The following is a 21,844-nucleotide window of genomic DNA, read 5'->3' as shown; positions in this document are numbered from 1 at the left end:
GCCATTTGCCTGCTGAGTCAGGGGCCAGCAGCAAAACACCCGCTGCTATGGTCAGGTGCAGCTGAACTAGTTCTGAACGCAGGTTAGCAGCAAACACAGACAAGGACAACCCATGTTCAGCACCATTGCAGAAGCCACCGTCCAGCTGCACCTGTTGTCAGCAAGGGGTAATTTTATGCAGAATAGAAAAGATGAAATACATGTCAGTGCACGCTCGCGTCATGTTTTTCAGGGGCCTCTTCCCAGTCAGGAGGCCTAGAAACATACATTAAAAAACAAATATCAAATCCAAACATCATTCTGGCACAAAGGGCGGATTCTGTGGCAAATGTCACAGCTGTGGAATCCCAGGATAGCTAGGGCTTAGCTAAACCTCCTCACTTCCTCATCTGACATGCTCAGAGGGTAGGTTCTATAGATGTATTAATAACTAATATTCATAGACTGGAGACAAACAGCCTCACCATGGTGAAAATGTCACCTGTATCGCTACAGGGATTGTATCACTCACAGCACCTTTGAGTACAGAGGACTGTGGCTTGAAGAGGCTTCTCCCAGTGTAAAGAAATTCCATATAAAAGTATAAACCTGCTATGGGTCCTGTTTTTTAAAGGCAGCAAAGGCAAGTACCATCTGTACCGAGAGATGCATCTCTTCTCCCCTTGTAACGCTAGTGCTCCTGTGGTATAGCTCCTTTCCCAGGAAAGCAGAGATTAAGGGTGGGATCCACCAAAGTACCTAGGCACCTAAATCCCAATTATGGCTCCACTGCGAGCCACAAAACTCCAGCTGTAGGTACCTAAACTCACTTGGCTTCTAAGATTTCAGGGTAAAAGTTCCCTCTATGCCTAAATTTCTGCCTCTAGGCATCAGGCTTGGCTGCCTATCTCCCTGCCTAAGCCCCAGAATGATTCACAACCCGGGACAAGACAGGCATCTGGATGCTTATCTTGCGGGTGGGACCCACTGCTGAAGGTGGCCTCGGCGCATGCCCTCCAGATCGGGTGACATTCAAAATGTGGATGTGGAAGTGGTGATGGTAGTGATTTCCGCCTTATAACTTTTGGCTCATTGGTTAGCACACTTATCTGGGATGTAGGAGATGCAGCTTCAATTCCCCCTTCTCTGCCTGTGGGTGTGGGGGTGGGGGGTGGGGGTATCCCGCCTCTCAGGAGGTGCTTTAGCCACTGGACTACAGAGTCATTCCTATTCTCTCTCTCTCTTGCCCAATGACTATTTAGTGATGTTTCCACCTTGGAACAGCTTCCCCAGGAGAGGCTTGAGGGAGCCCCACACCAGAATGTCCCTAGCTCAGTGGTTTGAGCATGCTCCTGAGAGGTGGGGCCCTGTTCAAATACTTTCTCCCCCTCTGGCAGCAAGGGGAGAATTGAACTTTAGCTGAAAGTTATAAGGGGGGGGGGCTCACTCTCCCCTGTTTTGTAGGGAGCAAGGCAGACACCTAACTGTGTGGTGGGTGGCTTAGCCTCCTCCCCCCGACATCTCCCATTGGCTAGCTTAGGCAGCTCCCCATCTAGAGTGCTGGCTTTTGTGAATCAGAGTCTTAGGTACCTATTTCTCCCCATGTGTTGTATAGGGAGCCTAGGCACCAAACTCAGGCTTTGGGGATTGCAGTGTTGTTCCTATGATTTTCTAGGAGCCTAAAAAAGTTAGGCGCCATGACGCTCAGCATTGCAATGCCTAAGTCCCTTTGTGGTTCCACCCCACGTTCCTCTTCCTTGCTGGTGCTTTATTTAACATCCTAGCCGAATACATCACTTACTGGACTGTAAGCGTCTCTAATCCCTTTCCTGTCCTCCAGTATACGAGCTTTTCGAAACACACAAACACTGAGAAATATAAGCGCTAGTGTGGCTCATCATGATCAGTGAATGTTTGATCAGTTTTTAAGCAGGTGATTACAACAGAGGTATAACCATCTGGGCTCAGACTCTGCGGTGGAAATCCAATAGTAAACATGCCACGTGAGATGTGTTCTCGACATTGGCAAATAAGTGCCATCTGTTTCTCCCCATAAGACTATTAGCAGTCTAATAAAGGCGAAGCGATGCATGACAGTTGGTATGAGGTGAAAAAGAGTCGGAGATTAAAGGTTTGATTGCAAAGTGAGATGCTGGGGCGTGTGTGTGTGTGTGTGTGTGTGTGTGTGTGTGTAAAAGTAAATCCTTTTTCCTAAAAGCACACTCTCATGCACAGGAGAAAGGACAATTCCACTGGAGAGAGGAATGAAGCAAAACTGTCCCAGACTTTTGGGAAGTTTGGACACAGATCCCACTGATGTAAAATATATACAACTAGATTAAAACCTCACAATCTGCCCTGAATGAGGGGCAGCACAAAGCTACACTGGACCAGGAGCAGACCAGAGGATGACTTTTGACTCAGAATCACAATTCCTCCCATGCTTCCCTCATTGCTTTGGATAGGGAATAAATTACGGCACCACTTTGAGTTCCTGTTCCGTTACTGTGGCTGGTAAGGGGGACGGGGGAACTGGACTCATGGGTCTTATTACTCCCAGCCTCTCTTCACCGGTGTGGCCACTTTCTTGCAAGGGAAGTTTCAGGTGAGTAGCACTTCATCATCCTCTTGCAGCCAGAGCAAGGCCCAGCAGGGAAGTGAGGGGAAAGCCTTGCTTCCTTTCATGGCCAAGCAAGCTGTGACAGTAACAGCTGTGTCAGAGAAAAGCTCAGCCAGTTCTTGATACTTTGTCACTCTTCCTGCATTCCCAAACGACTGGAGTTTAGCTCCGTGATATAGCATTCAAAGCCCGCGGGTTTTCCCACTGCATATTGTAAAAGATTCTAAATCAATATCTCACTTCTCCTTGGAAAGAAGAAAACAGCCAACTTAAAAAGCTATCTATCCAAGCGAAGGGTTTTATATGGCCGCCTGTCACCAAGGTGTTTGATCACCTTCTATGTAGCAATAGCAGAGGCCCCAGTAGGCTTCTTGGAGTATCTGGGATTTCTCCCTTTTCAGGGCAAAAACTGTTTGGGGTAAGTTGTTTGGTTTTGATGTTTATATTTTATTAATTTCCTCCCCCCCCCTTTTTGGTTAGTTGGGGTTTATTGGGTAGCAGGGGGTACCTGTGCTGTGTGTGTCACTCTGAGCATGGACAGGCTTTTCCAAAGAGAGAGAGGTTTTGCAGCATTTCCTACAGATGATCAGCCTCTGGCTTTGCCTGCTCTCCTCTGGGAGTTTGTGCCATAGTCAGATCCCCTCAACAGCGAATGCTTTGTGCCCTCCTCTCCCATGCATCACCCGAGCTTTGCGCTCCGCACTGTCCTGGGGGGCGCAGCTGTCATGGGGGTTCATAGATTGAAATTCGGTCCTTGATGTAGCTGAGGCTTGATCTGTTAATTGCTTTGAAAATTAGGACCAAGGGTTTAAACGGGCATCAGCAGCTGAATGGAGCCGGAAGAGAGACTTGAGCTCAGACTTGGTGTGCTCAGGGTGGCCTAAGTCATGGAGAAGGCAGGCAGCCACATTCTGTACCAGCTGGAGCCTGTGCATCAGATTCAGATACAGCAACTTACAGAAATCCAGTCTAGAGGCAATGGATCAGTGTGCCTCAGTCCTCATCAGGGAGGAAAGGACAACATTTCCTAGCAAGCTGGAGGTAAAACAAGGTATTTTTAGATACTGATGCTACCCGGTCAGCCAAGCTTAGTGAAGGATCAAACAGGACCCCAAGGCTTTTCATCACTTCTGAATGCAGGCTGTATGCCTTTGATGGAAGGTAGGGATGTCTTGTACAGTTCTTCAGAGCATTTCCTCTTTCCACCAGCATCACCTGGGTTCAGCATGAGCCAGCTTAAAAATACAAGCAGCCTGATTTTCCCAGGTGATGGGCAGCCTCTCCCCCTGAACCGCCCATTGAAATCATTGACACCTGTGGCAGCTCCAAATCACTGAAAATCAGGCCACTTATTTAGGTGGATGTAGAGGCCTAACCTGAAGCATCCAAGTTTGAACATTTTGGCCTAAAAAAAGCCAAAGAACATATACTTCTTCTCAAGCTTTATCTTGCCCTCTCGGTACACTTCCCTTCCCCCTCAGTAACAGATTCCTTTCAAGATGCAATGACAAAAGGAAACAGCAGGACATCCTTCAGCACTACTGAGGCCAGGGCACCTTTGTCTCAAGGCATGTTCCACTGTTCTGCAGCAAACAGAAGCGGTGTCAGTTTCCTAGCCACAAGTGAGCTAAGGGAAAATACTATACCATTGTACAAGGATATGGCAAAGCCCTAACTGGAGTACTGGTTTGGGCTCCTTACCTCTACAGGGCTATTTCTTCTGGACATGTCAAAGAGAGAAGCACTCAAATGCTCAGAGATATAAAGAGCCTTCACTATGGGCTTGAAAAGCTTCTGTCACATTGATCATGGGCTTGATCCTAGGCAGGGAAGAAGGGTTCCGTCTGAAGGGCAAAGTATGAAGTCGTGAGGGGACCGCAGGGGACTGTGACTTGGCATTAATGAGTGCCATTACCCAGCCTATAGATTACTCCTGCCTAGTAGCAGAAATAAGGCCAGAAGAAGAGGCATAGCTGTGCATTTCATTGTCATGATGATGATTGCAATTAAGCTGCTATTTCCTCAGACTTGAACTTTGTCTGCCCACATCAAACCCTAGCCTCTTTTCTAGCTAGTCTGTCTCTCATTTTTATCCCCAGAGGCACCTACCACTATGTTATTTTGAAAGTAAGAGAACTGACACGGAAGGTGCTCGACACTTAGTACCACTCAGTCATGTTGCTTGTGCCCACTTGTTAAGTTAACTTGTGCTCATAAATTCGCTGCAGAGCAACAACAGTATTGATAACTCTCATGATTTCATTTTGCAAGTCTAGCAGTATTTGGTGTTTTTTCTTAAAGCCCCAGGTCCAGGATTCACAGGATTAGGTGAGACTCTCAGCTTTCATTAAAAAAAAAAAAAGTATATTGCTGGTCCTCACGGTTGCGGAGAGAAGCAGGAAAATGTGAACCATAAGGGCTACAACACCAAAATATATTCATTTTAAAATCTCAAGATGTTTTAGGACCTGACATGATTTTTGAAACCTTTGGGGATTGGCAACACACAACTGTCCTTCATTTTAAGAGACATTTTGGGCCCCAAACTCCCTATGTTCCACACTCCCTGTTGTCCCTTTGCTTTTGTTGTTGGAAATGATTTACATTTGACGTACAGAATCATGAAATGGAGATTACAGAAAGATGTTAAGGAAGGAAGCCCATAGTCTTTAACACTGCTGCATGAAAAATATTTTGCTGCCCCTTATTCTGGGTTTTTGTCACACTACACAGCCCACATTCAGGTATGGCAAAGTGAATGATATCGCAACAACCTTGTCCTCCTTGCTGTGTGCCATGCAAAGAGGAGCAGAGATCTAAGCCAGGTGTTGAATGTTGTGTGCTGTTGAGTGTTGTGTCCTCTCCTGTTGTTACATAGACTTGATTCTCCCACGCTGTCAGTTCAGCATCTTTCACAACCACTAAATTAACTTAAAGAATTTAAAACACCCCCAAAAGACCCCTACTTTCCCAGCACTGTAACACAAATGTCTAGGAACAGCAGGATAGCCTGATATACAAGGTTTTCTCAATGTCACATTGTGCCTGACATTGGGAACTATTTGGATTTCCTTGCTTCAGTACTGCCTTACCATTCTCTATGCTCCCCAAGACTAGGTTCTGTCATTATAGGCTCCTGATGAATTAATTCACCCCAGCATTGCAACATCTGGTTTGAGAAACAAACATCCGGGCTAAGCAGATAGTGGTGGTGACTGATGGTTTCAGCCTAATACACTGGAGAAAGCATGCAGGAACAGTTCAGTCTTACAGGAAGCTCATCCCTCTGGTGCTGCCAAGGACAATGTCAAGTCAGGATACTGGCTTCATTAATGTTGGCTGTACAGGCAAAAGGTTCATTGAAGCATCTCAGATCCACACATCGGGGCCCAAATTATTACTATACGTTGTTAAGCACAAGGGAGGTGCTTGGTGCTGCACAAGATGCAAAAGGACTGCAGGCTCTGCTCACTCTTACAATCCAACAGCTAGAAACAGAAAAGCAAGTGCAATGGGAAACCCAAAGACAGGAATAAAAGGTTGGGGAAGGCGGAAAGGGGTTGCCCTCAGACTTCCCTCTCCTCCCCAGGCCCTGTTGCCCCAGAATTCAACATATGAAATTGGTCATGCTTCATTTCCAAGTCCCCCTATCTTCCATGCTGGCAGAATAGTATGGGAATCTCTCTGTAGCCAGTCATTGTTACCCCCGCTACTATCGGGAACACTTGCCCTTGGGCAACATGAGGCCCTCTCTGTACACTAGGAGCTGAGTGCTGTGTGCTGTCTTTGTGAAATATGTTTTTTAAATGTTGATCCAGCTTTAGATACAAATTGCTCATTTATGCCCCTTTTTTAGATTTGCACCATTTCCTGTCCCCTGTGCCCTGGCGGCATGGTTCATTGCATCTACAATAGGGTGGTGAACACCAGTGATGCTACATTGACTAGGATGGCCACGTTTTGCTGATTTTGTGTGAAAACTGCATAAATATTGACCTATATTTGATGTAGGTCTGCTCTGAATCTAGTCCCTAGCCCAGGTGCATTCAGCCTGTAAAGGGAGAGATGCCTTATTCTGCTCAGCGTGGTACATTCTAGAGGTGTGAGAGCACACCTGGCAGCCAGGAACTCCTCTCTATGTTCTCATGCTGGTTCTGCCATAGACCCCTGTGGGTTTTAGGCAAGTCATTTGCCAGTTCTGGACACCAGTTTCCCGATCTTCAAAATAGGAGAGTTGCAAACATTACCTAATGGGCTAGATGAGTGGTAGGGTGGTTCAGTGGTTAGGAAGCTATCCAGGGTCCTAGAAAACTCAGGTCAAGTCTCTCTTCGGCCACAGACTTCCTGTGTGACCTTGGGCAAGTCACTTAGTCTCTCTGAGCCTTAGTTCTCCCTCTGTAAAATGAGGATAATAGCCCTTACTTTGCAGGCCTATTGGGAAGATAAATACATTAGAGGTTGTGCTGAGGTACTCAGATATTGTGGTAATGGTGGATGGGAAAGCACCTGAGAGAGAAAGTCACCTCTGGGTTGCTGATGGTGGAAGCCAAATGGCAGAAAGTGTGCCAGAAGTTGGGTAAAGTGCCTTCAATCCCTGCTTTTCCAGACCTAGAGCTGGCTGGTGCAGCTAACAAATTACAACCCCCTGCATGCGTGGGAGTTAATCTGGTCCTTTGTTTTCAGTGCTTTGAAGATGAAAAATGCGGTATAAACTGAGCACATGCTACTTAGCGATGTGACAAACACCTGAACTGGATTTGACTTGTACATGAATATGCCTCCATGTCAAAAATGGGCTGTCTACTGTGCCCTGAGAGCCCGATTCTGCTCACACCTACACTGGTGTAAATCAGGAATAATTCTGCTGAAGTTATGGGAGTTATGGTGTAAATGATAAAAGAATCAGATTTTCCTGGTTTATTGTACTACTAGACTAAAATAATTAGTCTTGATAGCTTAACCCTGCTGGCATTTTAAAAATGAAACGGTACCTTCATAATACTGTATAGAAATATCTAACCAGTAAATGTTTATCACAGCTATACTGTGCAATGGTCTGTTAAATAAATATTGCTTTGAGTTTGCTTTTCTCATCAATAATCTTATCTTTTATACAAATTATGTGACATGGTTTACCTGTTTCAGGTTTGGTATTGAAACATTTTTATTAATGTATTTGGCATCCAGTGATTCCATAAAAAGTAAATAAATCACTGCTCTAGCGCAGAGTATGATTTATTATTAATTATAATCACTGTTATTACAATCCTTCTCTCTGACTAAGTGGTGATGTCAAAAAGCTCCAACATGAATTTATCCAGTTCTTATTGATCAGAAGGATAGCGGAGGTAACACAGACTTTTAAAGGGATGGGAGCCTGAAATGTTTTGTTTATTTGCTTATATTGCTTTTTACTGGTGTTTAAAAGGCAAAAATAAGGAGACAGGTCAAATCTTGCTTGCCTCGTTCATGGTAGTAGGGCTATTGACAATTAAGTGCAACTCATACAAGTAAGGAAATAAGACCATGGTGCTCTATTTGGAAAAAAAAAACTTTCTTGTTAATAAAGTGCAGAAGTTGAAATATAAGTAAAGTAACTAATGAGGCCTACACATTGCAGAAATCCATGTTTCTTTTCACCTGACGATAAAAGAATAATAGAAAACTTCATATTAAATAGGATTGAGGGCTACTGTACATTGGCCTCTCTGTATGCAGTAATGATATGGTACAGGCAAGAGCATGAGATTAAAGGAGACCAGTCCGTATGGGCTCAGGTTTTAATCGACAGGGAGCAGAATCAGAACCTCAGATTAAAAGGGGAACTTGTAATTTTTTTAAAGCCCCATGCGAGTGACACAGTGTGTGTGGCTCCATCATATTCATTAAGTACAGTGAGCAATTACAGATAAAAGCTGCTGGTGTCTCACTAACAGCCAGGCAAATGCTTTTGGTGGAGGATGGGGAATGAATTTTGATAATAAGAGGCTTTCAGGCTGCAGGCTGAAATGGAAAGAGGAAAAACTCTTTTCTATGTCTACAGTAACTGCTACATTTGTGGAGGCGCCTTTGAAGCCTCTGGGCTTACAATAGGACACCACTCATAAAGCATCTCTGTCAACTACCGCTATTTTGTATAGCAAATAACTATTCCTGTGAAACAGATGACAACTGTGAGCAGTATCATTAGTACCACGATCTCCTGCTTTACAGTGGAGAAATAACAACTTCCCGTGTCACATGTGAAAGTAACTCCTGCTGCTGCTCTTTTCTTCGCCTTTGCTGTGTAAAGCCCCTTCTGTCACAAGAGAGATTTCACTCGACTTGTCCCTACTGGCTGACGCAATTCAGAGGTGTCTGTTGTGACCCAGCACGAAGCCTCCTGCCCACCCACATAGAGATGGTCAATCCTGGTCTGGCTGGAACGTATTCAGAGAATGACATAGGCTCTGAAAATGTATAAATACAATGCTTAGAGTAGATATGGGGAGGCGAGGAGAAAAGTAAGGACACGGTTCGTAACTGAGTTGAACTAGGAGAGGCTTTTGCAAGGCTAGTAGTCCAAGAAATTCAGTGCCAGGAGGCCTTCATTAATGCACTCTTAAGGTTCTGACTGTAATTCTAATTAGGTCACAGTGTATTTATATATGAAGGCACACCACGTAGCGCACAACAATAATACAGAATACTAGATATGCACCAGAGATGAGTCATGATTATATTATATCTTTGAACATCCTGGGGACGTCTGCACAGTGATAAAAGACCCCTTGCCTGGCCGCGGCTGGCCCAGGTCAGCTGACTCAGGCTCGGGCTGGAGGGCTATACAATTGCAATGTAGCTGTTCAGGCTTGGGCTGGAGCCCGACTCTGACACCCCGCGAGGGGGGGCGGGTCTCCGATCCCAGGCTCCAACCCGAGCCCGAACGTCTATCTGCAGTTTTTAGCCCCAGAACCCAAGCCCTGGGAACCCGAGTAAGCACACGCTCTGAGACTCAGTGCTGCTGGTCTTTTTAATCACAGTGTAGATGTACCCCCCGACTTCTGTAAATGTAAATTGTTAATTCATATAGTCTTTGCCAATGATTTCCTGTGTGCCTCATACAAAGATACAGAGCCAGACCCTCAGCTGGAGTAAACCAGACCATGCTGATTTACCCCAGCTGAGGACCTATCCCATAATTTTTCTCTATATTAAATGTACATTTCTAACAAGCCTTAAGTGCATGAACGTATTTAAAATACCAAACCTAAATACACATCCAACCTGAGGTAGCTAGATAATCACATTCCCCCAAAGCAAAAACCTGAGAGCTAGAAACCTTAGCTGGTGTAAAATAGTGTCGCTTCACTGACTTTTGACATTGAGGTGCTGGCCACAAGTGTTCAGAGGAGACTGGAAGGTCTGTCATGGGCTCTGACCGACAGTGAGACTGAATTTCATTGTTCAGGGCTCTCCAAGGAGACTGCTGTGCCTCTAGTTACCAAACTCAAGTAGCGCCTGTGGGGACACACACACACACACACACACACACACACACACACACACACTTCTACGGGAGGCTATTAACATGCAAACTTGTTGGGGGTTTAATCAAACCGAAACCGCAGATCTGTTTCCCCTCCTGCTTTTTGTCTATTTAGATTGTAAGTTCTTCAGGGAAAGGACTATCGCTTACTATGAGTATGGACAGTGCCTGGCTTAACGGGCCTCCATCTTGCTTGAGGGCTCTAGCTACTAGGGTAATAATGCTAATTTATTGGCATTCTTTCCCTCCATGCATACACAGTGATCCAGCCCCACAAACAATGGGGAAGTTTGGATTCAGATCAGAATTCTAGGACCTACGTCTACCCTTAATGAGGAGCCCCAATGGCCCTTGATTTCTTGGGAGGAACTTTACATTACAACTATTTATACTGTACTTCTTGACCTCTTGGTTAATAGGACTCACATTCTCGCATTATCTCTCTTAGCAAAAGCTCTTAATGTTTTGCTAATCTGGAAGTAAAGAGTCCAAAAGGCAGTGATCTGTCTGCACTGATGTCATGCAAGTGCATCAGCACCCTCCTTGCGCGTGCTGGCTGTTGAGTCCCTCTAATTGCTCTCACGTCAGCAGTCACATAGGTTATATGATGTGACAGCAAGGGGACTTTAATACCAGAAGGCAGAGCTTTCATAATCCCTGCAAATTCTCCAACACCTAAACCCCTCCTGCATTGGTGGCTTGGCTTTACTGACCTACCATGGACAGCTTTCAGCTGATAAATACAGCATCTGCAGCTGGGGTGGGTTTCAAAGCTCAGAGAGCACCAAAGACACTGCTTGTCTGTGACCTCTAAGTTCAGTCCAGCGAATGCTCTACTACTTCACTTTAGCCATTCACTGGAGCTCAGCATTACAGCTTGTCAGGGACTTATCAGTGCTTTTAAATGATTACGAGTTAGGTGAAAGCTAGGGAAATAATTTATTTCAGAATACAAACCACGTCTAAGCTGAAATGGAGCTGTCTGACTCAAGGACATGCCTGAGATCTTGTCCAGTTAAAGACTGTAGAGTATTACATTTCAGTGAAAAGCCAACCGATCCAGGACAATTCCATCTGTCCAGGAGCCGCTCTCGAAGGATGATGGCACGGAGACGGTCTAATAGTATCAGCCTGTGCACCTTACCCAGTATTCCAGAGTACCCGGGCTTCCAGGACACTAAGGTCTGTATGCAACAAGTCTTTTTGCAATATACAGTAACTATTGTTAAGAAGCCAGCTATGTTTCTATTACAATTGCATTTGCACATCCTGGGGAGTTGATATTATATTGTGATCTGGGATGAATCTTGATATGGAAGTGCTGAACCTGCAAGGTTTCCCCCCCACATCACATACTCCTGTTAGCCATTTTTTACAAAGTAAGAATGAGGGGGAAAGATGTCATGTGCTTTTAAACATTCTCATTTGCAACCTAATGTGATTCATGCAGGCATCATTATTTTGATTGCCCTCTTCCAGAAAAAAAATGATGAATTATTAGCTGTCAAAAACTGGCTGACTTGCATAGACTGCAAGTATTTCCCCCTATATTTCAGTTTGCATTCACTTCACTCATCACCATATGTTGGGATGCCTCCAAAGGGCAATAAGCCACATACTGGAGGCAGAAAGTGCTGCAAAGAGATCCTTACAACAGGGGTAATGTAATGATTCTTGAATTCTGGTCTCAACTCAGACGCTGACTTCCTGTGCAATCTTGCACAAGTCACTTAACCTCTCTGTGCCCTTTTTGCACTACTGTAAGATGGGTTTAAATAATATTTTCCTAGACCACACGGATGTTGCAAAGCCTAATTCACAATTGCAAAATACTTTGTCATCCTTGACTGAAAGGGTGATTTTACCTGTATAATGGTCACAAGATTAGTACTTTCAGATTGGTTAAAAGCTATAGCATTCTGCCGTGCAACTCAAACCAGTGAGGAGCTGTGTCACCACTTGCCCTGCAAACTGGGGTGCCGCACAATACTTTGTGAGTAGCCCAGATTGGGAGCTATAGCAGCAAACAGGTCACACCCTGACTGTCTGTCCATAGCCACAGCCCGGGTACAACAGCTGTGACTCCAACAGCCTGTCAGCAACCCACCAGCCACACTGTGGTGTCCAGCAGCCGTTGTTACTACTTGCAAAGTGACCCCAACACACTCTCCTGAATTTCCCCCAAAAAACTTGTTTTGAACTATCTAGTCCTCACCTGAACAGTCCAGATATATTAGGTCCTGTGCACGTCTAAGGGGATCAATAAACAACAGTGCTACCTTAAATGAAGTTACCCAAACAATTCACAACACTGGATGAGTTTTAATTAAAGAATAGAACAAGTTTGTTTAGCTATAAAGAGAGAGCTTTCAAGTGAGTACAAGTAATGAGGCATTACAATCAGAACTGGTTACAAGGAAAATAAAGATAAAACACTTTCTAAACTTAATGAACTAGAGTTGGTTCAAGGTGAAGTTTTTACCACCTGTTTTCAATACATTGCTGACCAAAATCTCAGGCCACGCTCTGCTCCCAAAGCCCATATGCTGTTTCTTTTGACTTCTTAGGTGGAAAAGAGAGAAGGAAAACGAGAGAGAACTTGTGGGGGTTTCTAGTTGCGATGAAGTGGGTTTTAGCTCATGAAAGCTTATACCCAAATAAATTTGTTAGTCTCTGAGGTGCCACAAGTCTTCCTCGCTCATTTTTCGGAGAGTGATCCCTAGATAAAGTTCTTTGCAGCTGAGAGCAAAGAGGCATGGAGTCTGGTGTGGGAGAGGTTTTATGCTGTTGCTTGCTGAGATGCAGATCTGTTTGTTTCTGTCCCCCTTTCTTGCCAAAGAGTGGCCACTTGATCGGTGATGGCCCATCGGCTTTGATGACACCTAGCTAGACGTGCCAACTTGTCCTTTGGTTACCAGCTGCTTGACCAGTTTTGCCTAAATGGGGCTACATTAGTTTGAACATGTGTCACCCACATCATCCGGGTGGGGTGGAATTCATAACTTTACATATAATGTTGCTACGTACATTTTACTATGACATTATTGACCAGCAAGTTATTATTTTTCAAATGATACCTTACGAGGCATGTTTTGTACAAAGATTATTACAATCGTGCAGGGGTATGAATGCAGGGTTCATTCCATCACAAAAGCAAAACTCAATAAAGAAACTGAAGAAAAATAAAGTTCTCTGTTCAAGCCAAACGGCAAAGATATTTACCAGAAAAAGCTCAACCAAATGCTAATTTGATCAATGAAAGGAGCGAGTGCTCTATGCTGGGCTGGTGTGCGCTAGGATGTCTTGGGGCTGATGGCAGGAAGTTAGCAATTGCAGAGCAGTAACGTTGGGAACCCACAATACAATAAATAAGTAAATGACACATTAAAGGTTGGTGAAATCTCAGCTAATACTCTTTGGCCCTAATCCAGTTCCCTCTAAATCAATAGAAAGACTCCCACTAAAGTCAACGGGGGTTGGATCAGGCCCTTTGTTTGTCTATTCAGCAGCTCAGATAGCAAATTGTTTAGTTACCAAGGTGATAGGCACCTTAGAAATACCTATGATAGGGAAGGAAGAAAAAGCTCCATGCACAACTACGAAGCTATATAAAATAATAATAATTAGCATGGTAGTTTTGGATCATGTAATTAAATTGCAACGTGCAAACTGTAATTCTTGTTATAATAAACCTCAATTCATAGCTAAGGTACTTTGTGAAAAATAATAAAAAAAGAGTTATTAGACGAGGCATCCATTTTACTGCAGTCATGGAAAACTGCAGCAGCTATAAGCTATGGACACGTGAACCAGATAAAACGGATGGAGCTAGATTGGTACAAGAAGGAAAAGGGTAAAAAAATATATATAAAAAAATTAGGAATGGATGTAATGAATGTCATTGATGGATAAAGAATCATTGACAAAACTAAAGCATCTTTTGTGATTCTTTTCATATCTTGTACTACTTTATAAAATATCTAACTTACAAGTAGTCAACCAGTTGTTAGAGAGATAGGGGAGGGAAGAGGATGACAATGACTAAGTAAAAGTATTACAGATAACCCAATACTATTCAGAATCCCTTCACCCTTTCCCGTTCTACAATGTGATATTTAAAGGATTCATGCAGAACAGGTGTACCTAGATATAAATAGCTTTTGATCCCTAGTGGCCTGCTTTTCAAAGGAAGCCAATGACTGTGATTTCCAATGTCACTTAGGAGATTTAGATGCTCAAATCCCATTAAAGGGGAATTGTGCATCTAAATCACAACCAGTGGGAGGCGCAGATGCTCAGTACTCCGAACTTCAGACAAATAGACATGTTCTAAGTGTGGACCTGACTGAAAAGCCTAGATCCGAACAACCCCGATCTTTAGGGAAACCACCATTTCTGTTGTAGGCTGAACCAAAACCCCAGATCCAAGCACCCTTGCAACTTTGGAGTCCTCAGGGTAGTTTGGATCAGGCCCACCTGTGCTATATTATTTCATATTTATATTTCAATAGCATCCAGAGGTCCCAGTCAGAATCACGGCCCCATTGTGCCAGTTGTTGTAGAAATATGAAGACATAGACCCTGCCACAAAAAGACTGTTCCCAAGTATTTATGTTGCTGACAATTTGAAATGCGTATTGCTTTTGCTGGCATGAAACTGAACAAAAGGCAGGTTTTAATTCAGATTTTATTTGTCCATGTTTGAAATAGTTATCAAGGAGCTATTCTAGAACTTCGGACTTCAGCATGGCTTTCCAGGATCTAAGAAAGAGAAATAGCCCAGTGCTAAGGGTTGAAAACCCTACCAATATAAAATCTTTGGGCCAAAACAGCTTCCAGGTCCACAGCATGGGCAACTCCTCGGGAAACTACTTCATCAAAGGTCACCGCAAAACCAACAGCAGTTCCTATGACACGACTTTGCAAGAGTACTTCAATGAGAGGCTCGTGGAGCTCAGGAACTATGAAACCAAGAGGTCTAATAGACTGGCAAAAGGATATCCTGATGAGAATGAGCAACCCAACATCATCAACAGGGGATTAAGGCGCAGAAGTAGCTGCAGTGCGGTGATGCTGACCAGTCACATGAAGGAGATTGAAGAATCCTGCAATCTGGCAAATCAAGCCAATGAACCAGTGATAGAGTGTGAGGACCAGGGGGAAACCCAGAACGTCCTGGATTTCTACAAGAGTGACTACTTGGATATTTTGACTATGAATATTAATGCTCCGCTAGAAATGTTTGTGCGGAGGAAGTGACATTGGAGCTGACAGTGGCTACTACTGCAACCGTGAAAAGCAAAAAGAATTACGATTGTTCATCACTACTCTGATCCATGTAGCTTTCTTGTACCAATGAGTACCTTGAATATGTTTGTTTGTAGATAAAAGTGTTATACTGTATTGTGTTTTTTTGCTCGATCTTGTATGTCGTGACTGGCGGCAGGTGGCTAGGACTAAAAGGGGCTCAGCACCCCCCATTTCCCCGATCTATCAGTCCCGCTCAGCAGGCCAGGCCCCACATTAGGCAGTCCCAGGACCAGGAAGGGAGCAGTGGGAGGGTCCCACCTCTGTGCGGATGTGTATGTAATGTTACATTGTGGTGGGCTCCCACAAGAGCCAATGAGGCAGAGTGAGGAGTCTGCCAGGCCCAGCCTCATGCACCAGGGCTGCTTCTACCTCCCTCCCCCTCACCCCAGTGATGCCCCCTTGGTAACCAGAGCACCTTGGCAGAGGGAGCCAGGGACCCTCAGGCCAACCATGCACCCCCCTCCGCAAGTCAGACTCACGCCCCATCTGGGGGCCAGGGATCCAGTGTCCCAGGCTACGGGGCTGTGCACATCCTCTACATGGACCTGGGTGAGTGCTGGCAAGAGGGCCATGTCCTGCTGGGTCTATTAGCACCAGCCCCACTTGGACAGCTCCCCAGAGCTAACCAAACTTGGGAGGGTCCCTGGCACTGGGGAGCAGAGGGTGGGTCTCCTGCACCACTCCCTGCTGGCCCAGGAGGTCGGTGGCCCAGCTCCCAAGGAGGAGCACAGGGCTGGAGGCCCAGGCCTGCGCCAAAGGGGGCTGGATAGAGCAACTGCAATATTGCTGCCCATGGATGGGGCCCAGTAGGGACAGGGCAGGGTCCCTGCATCCAGCAGGGTGCAGCTCCACCAGGTCTGCCCTTCCCAGTGTGCTCCCTTGTCACTAAAGGAGAAAGTGGGGGAGGGAATCCAGGGGGTTCAGGCTTCCTAGGGAAACCCTGAGGAGAGGCCTGGCCAACCCATGCCCAGTGCCCAGCTGGTGGGCCCTTTCCTCCTGTCTCTCTCCCCACAAGGCCATCAGGCTGCAGGGACCTGCCCCAGCACTGTCCCTGGCCGCAGGCCTCAGCACACTGGGCTGAGCCCCGTTACTGTAGCATATTGTTTATATTAGTCACTTAACTGTATAAAACCAGCAACAGTCAAATTTTTTGGTTATGCAAAACTTCAATAACTTTTTCTATGATGCACTGAACAAGTATCACATCCAAAGCAAAGTAATTATTGCAGACCTACAATAAGTATTTCTGACTTTGGTGACTCTGGCAATAAATTTCTTACTACAATTTTGATTTGGTTCAATGTTTCTCTGTTTGCCTTTATCTTTTGAATGTTGTAGTGAATTTACAAGTAAGTGGAGCTGGTGGAATTAAATAACGACAGGACCAAAATGAAAATTTACCTTTGAGAAAAGATCAGTAGTTAGCCTAGCCTACATCTTCTGACAAAACCCCTGCACAGACGTGTGCATGTATTTACATCAACTGGAATATGAGCATTTACTGATGGTTTTCATATTATAACTTGGGGGAGAAAAAGGAGGGAAATTGGCCTGGTGAAAAGACAGGGGGCAGTCTAGAAGCAGAAAGAGAAGCTGGAGTGGGAAATGGTGAGAGAGTTCTAGGTGGGAAAGATTGTGGGGGAGGAGGAAGGAGCAATTTCTTCTCTCTTTATCACGCTCCCATCTCTCTCTCGCCTTCTCCCTCCATCAACCCTGACCCCCAAAAAGCGCTGCTTAATTCTGCTGCACCAAACAGTAATCCTGCCCCTCCCCTGCACCCCCGATGATTCCTGCCCTGCCTCTGCCCCAAGCCCACCCCCCTCATATCCCAATGAACCCTGCCCCCAATGAATCCCACTCGTCATACTCCAGTGAAGCCTGCCCCACTGCTCCCCACTGAAGCCCACCTTTCATAGCCCAGTGACCCCTGCCCCAGTCTAGGCTTCCCCGCTCCCAGCCACACACCTGTCTGTCGAGTTGCTGCCCCAGTCCTGTTGCTCTCCGGGCACTGGGCCTTGGTGATCCATCTGCGGCTGCTCTGCTCCCTCACACAGCTGCTGAGGCTGACTGGGGTAAGGGATGGTGCAGGAGGTTAGGCACCTTCCTCCTGCCAGCGCAGCATGGGGACAACCAGAGGCTATTCTTCCCCTACAGCTCAGGCTTGTGGAGGGGAAGTAGCCAGAAAGTCTCACCTCACCCCATTGCAAAGCTGGGAGAAGCGCTGCCCAGTCAGTGCTAATCTTCCCCTCCATGCTTACTATCCTAGTTCCAGGCTCCTCCGACTTCCTCGTCCTGCCCAGTCACAGGCTTGTTGCCCAACCAATCCCAGTTCCACGCCAAGTCCTTGTCTCCAGTCTCTTTGGCCAACCAGTCCCAGTTCTTCCCACCCAACTCCTTCTTCTATCTAAATTTCCCCTCCCCATCCACTAGTGTCCAGTCCTGGTCTCCCTTGCAGGCTTCTCATCTAACCTCAGTCTCCCTCAACCGCTCCCTGGTTTCTTGTCCAAATCTCTTTACTCAGGCGGTCTCAGTTTGTCCCTTGCACCCCACGTCCATGTTGACTCCAAGGCCCCTCTCCCTCACCGTGGTCCAGCCAGTCCCCAGTTTCCCCTGGCTCCTTGTCTGATTTCACTGTTCCCCCTCATTGTCAAGTGGCTTCCACTCCTTTCCCTTTACTGGCTCCCAGTATCCTTGCCCAAATAGTCCCCCAACCCCCGCCTACTTCCCACTCCCAGTTTCTTTGCCAAGCAGGCCCAGCCTCCCCTCAAGCTCAAAGTCTCCTTGCACAGAAGGTTACAGCTTCTTTCCCTCCTTTCCCACCCCCGAAGTCCCAGTCTCATCAGTCTCCTTTTTTCCAAGTCTACTCCTTTTCCTTCCCTTTGTCTGGCTCGTCTCCCTTCTGCATTTGACTGAGATCTCCTCCTCCTCCATGCACTGTGGGTGCTAGCATAGGGGTCTAGACCAGCCATGACAGGGAAAAGCTTTGCACCCATTGTCTTGAGTGGGCACATGCTCAGTCACCCTGTGAGGATGGTACATTTGCAGCCTGGTCAACCTTAGGAGCGATGATGGCTGGAACATGCTCCATGTGGATGGATACTGGCAATTTTAGCTATTAAAAGCAAAGAAGGCTCTGCTGCACATGTGCCAACTATGATTTTTCAAAGTGTATAACTTGGCAAATTTTAGGTGGATTTTCATGGGAGAAGCAAAAAGCACATGCCTGACGCAAAGCCTGCCCCCCCACCAAATTTCAAGTCCCTGTGCCGAAGCATGGAGGGGACTAGAACGGTTCAAAGAAAAAGTCACCAGAATTTTTTAACATGGGACCAATTACATTATTTTGTCCTAGCCTCAGTCTCAGAAACAACTGAACCATTTTGGACTGAAATTTTCCAGCATGTGATGTGGTTTCTACCCTTCACAGATGAGCAAAGGGGGTAACAGGCATTAGGGAGCTCAATTAGCGTACCTGGCTGCACCTGCTGGGAGGATCAGGCCCAAGTAATGATGAAACCCGGCTGGGAAGGGGCTTGGTGGTGTTACAAACAGAGGACATTTGGAGCAAAAGGAGGTGGTTCTGCAATCACTCTTGTGGTAGCGACAAGCCTTGTAAGGAACAAATGGGCTCTTGCAGGGGAGGTGACAGCCCAGGGAAGGGCTGCATAGGAAGAAGTCCAGAGAGGTATCAATAAGGCATCTAGTGAAGCGAATCTTGGCAACATCTTCTAGGATCTCTGGACTGGAACCCAATGTAGTGGCTGGGCCTGGGTTCCTTTACTAGTCACTATTAAAGGGGCATGAAGACCCTGAGAAGGGGTTATGGACCACTGGAAGCCCTGAGATAATATGATATCATGCCCAGCTGGGGGTGGCGAAGGGACTCCACAGCACGCCTACTCTGCCAGCATCTGGCATGGAAAACTTCAGCCTGAAAGGTTAACGATTGGCCAAGTTTAGACACTATTTTCAGGCTTATATATGGGGTGTGTCAGGCAACCTTAATAGCATACAGTACTACCAGCCCTGTCTATAATACTCAGTTCTTTATTGTGCTCTTCATCAATAGATCTCAGAGTGCTTTACAAAGGGGTGCAGTATTATCAGCCCCACTTTACACATGGGGAAACTATTTGCCCGTCTCCTTCTTAAATCCAGTATTTAAAGGGCCACCTGCACCAGTGACTACATATTGTGTGAAGATCTGTTTCCTTTTCTTTGTTCTAAATTTATTGGCCATTTCTTTCCGAGTGAGCTGAACACTAGCATACCTTTGCAGCAGGCACTGAATACCACTACTTCTCTTGAATTTGAAATGTAATTTCCTAGTGTTTTGCTTGAATTAAAAAGCAGAAATTCTGCAAAGGTCAAAAGACTAAAAAAAGTTTTTTAAAAAACCCATAATTTGCAAGGAAGCACTGTTATTTTGAGGACTGGAGCAATTCTGCATGCTTACTTTATAGCCTATTTAATGCTTCCAAGCTAAGACTTGTAGCATTTCTCTTTCGAGTTTGTCAGGTAAAGCATAGTACAGTGGTGAATGTTACTAATAAATATTATTCTACTTATTCTAGTGAGGGGGAAATGAGTTAAAACCCTTAGGTCATTAAAAATTATTTTGAACTTAATCATGTGTTACCTATAAAAAAATAAGCAGAATAATTTAGTCCCCAAGCTTGTGACTGACTCCACCTGGGCAGCCTCTTGTGCCTGCACAGAGCTCCATGGATTTCAGTTGCAGGATCTGGGCCTTATGTAATACTTTCCACCGCCAAAGCTCTTTCTGGGCATTAACAATTATAATTTAATTTAATTTTTTTCTTTTTAAATCATGTGAGTGATGAGGGTATTCTGCCAATGGTCTGTACATAGCTAGAGAGAAACTTGCCTGGTATATTAGGAAAATTCCAGGAAAGGTTAACAGTGGGAAAACATAAAACAACCCAAGGAATTTACTGAAACGATCAAATGACACATGACCTCTAAACTTTTTATAATTGCAGGACAATTGGTTGAATGTATGTGAGCAGGTCAGTGTCAATGTAAATCTGCAGGATCTGAATTTACACAGAGGAGCACCTTAAATTTTACTGAGCTTGGCAGTTTGACAAGGCTGCTACTTTTACCCAGTTTTATAGACTCCAAGGCCAGAAGGGACCACTGTGATCATCTAGTCTAGTGTGACCTCTTGTACAACACAGGCCACAGAACTTCTCCAAAATCATTCCTAGAGCAGGGCCTTTTTTAAAAAGCTTCCAATCTTGATTAAAACTTTATCTGTGATGGAGACTCCGCCACGCCCCCTGGTAAATTGTTTCAATGGTTACTTATTCTCACTGTTCATAGGCCTTATTTCCAATCTGAATGTATCTAGCTTCACCTTCTGGCCATTGGAGTATGTTATACTTTTCTCTGCTAGATAAACTGCTCTTGAGGAGTTCTTTCCTGGTACTTGATGCAAACACTGTTTGCCATCAGCAGGCTCTCAGTTTTTCTTTACACCTTTTTACAATTTTTTTTTTTAAAGAAAAGAAGTTGGAAAATACAAGAAAAAATTCACTCTGCTGGGTGGCAACTTGTTTGCAAAGTTTACTGGTAAAGTTGCAGCTGAATGCAAAATTCCACTTTAGATGCACGAAGTGCATGCCAGTGAAAAGTGTATTTTGATTTTTCTGCCTACAAACAGTCCCTCCCCAATCAATGGACATTTAAGCAAGGCCAGAGATTCGTAGGGCTCATAAAACACATCATGATGAAGTTTAAATAAAATCTTTCTCTGTGAGCCTCTTTATCACCCACACTGTCCCCTTCTCTGGGAACTACCGTGCCCATTTTAAGGTCCCCTAAACTTGTGAGGTTGCAGCAGTGGTGTTTGCTGGGAGTTTGTATTGTGCATCAGGAGGGATAGTTCAGTGGTTTGAGCATTGGCCTGCTAAACCCAGGGTTGTGAGTTCAATCCTTGAGGGGGCCATTTAGGGATCAGGGTAAAAATCTGTTTGGGGATTGGTCCTGCTTTGAGCAGGAGGTTGGACTAGATGACCTCCTGAGGTCCCTTCCAACCCTCATATCCTATGAAAAGGAAGTAGGAAACAAATTTGGCCAGCTCTCTTTGTGAGAGTGTAAAATTTCCTGACGCAAATCAGAATGTCCCTTCATTCTTGAATGCAACCACTGTCCTTTGTATCTTTGGCCAGTCATGCAATTTAATGTGGGATCTTGTTCCACAACAGGGTGACCAGATGTCCTGATTTTTGGGTCTTTTTCTTATATAGGCTCCTATTACCCGCCACCCCGTCCCAATTTTTCACACTTGCTGTCTGGTCGCCCTATTCCATGATCCTATTCCTTTTAAAGATTTTAGTACCATAGAGCAGCTGGTAGTTTTTATTTCGCCTCAGAAAGTGTGT

Source organism: Terrapene carolina, unplaced genomic scaffold, assembly GCF_002925995.2.
Source record: "Terrapene carolina triunguis isolate 2854851 unplaced genomic scaffold, T_m_triunguis-2.0 Scaffold95, whole genome shotgun sequence".
In the NCBI taxonomy this organism is placed as follows: Eukaryota; Metazoa; Chordata; order Testudines; family Emydidae; genus Terrapene; species Terrapene triunguis.
The sequence above is the reverse complement of the archived record's forward strand: the minus strand, read 5'-3'. Positions refer to the sequence as shown.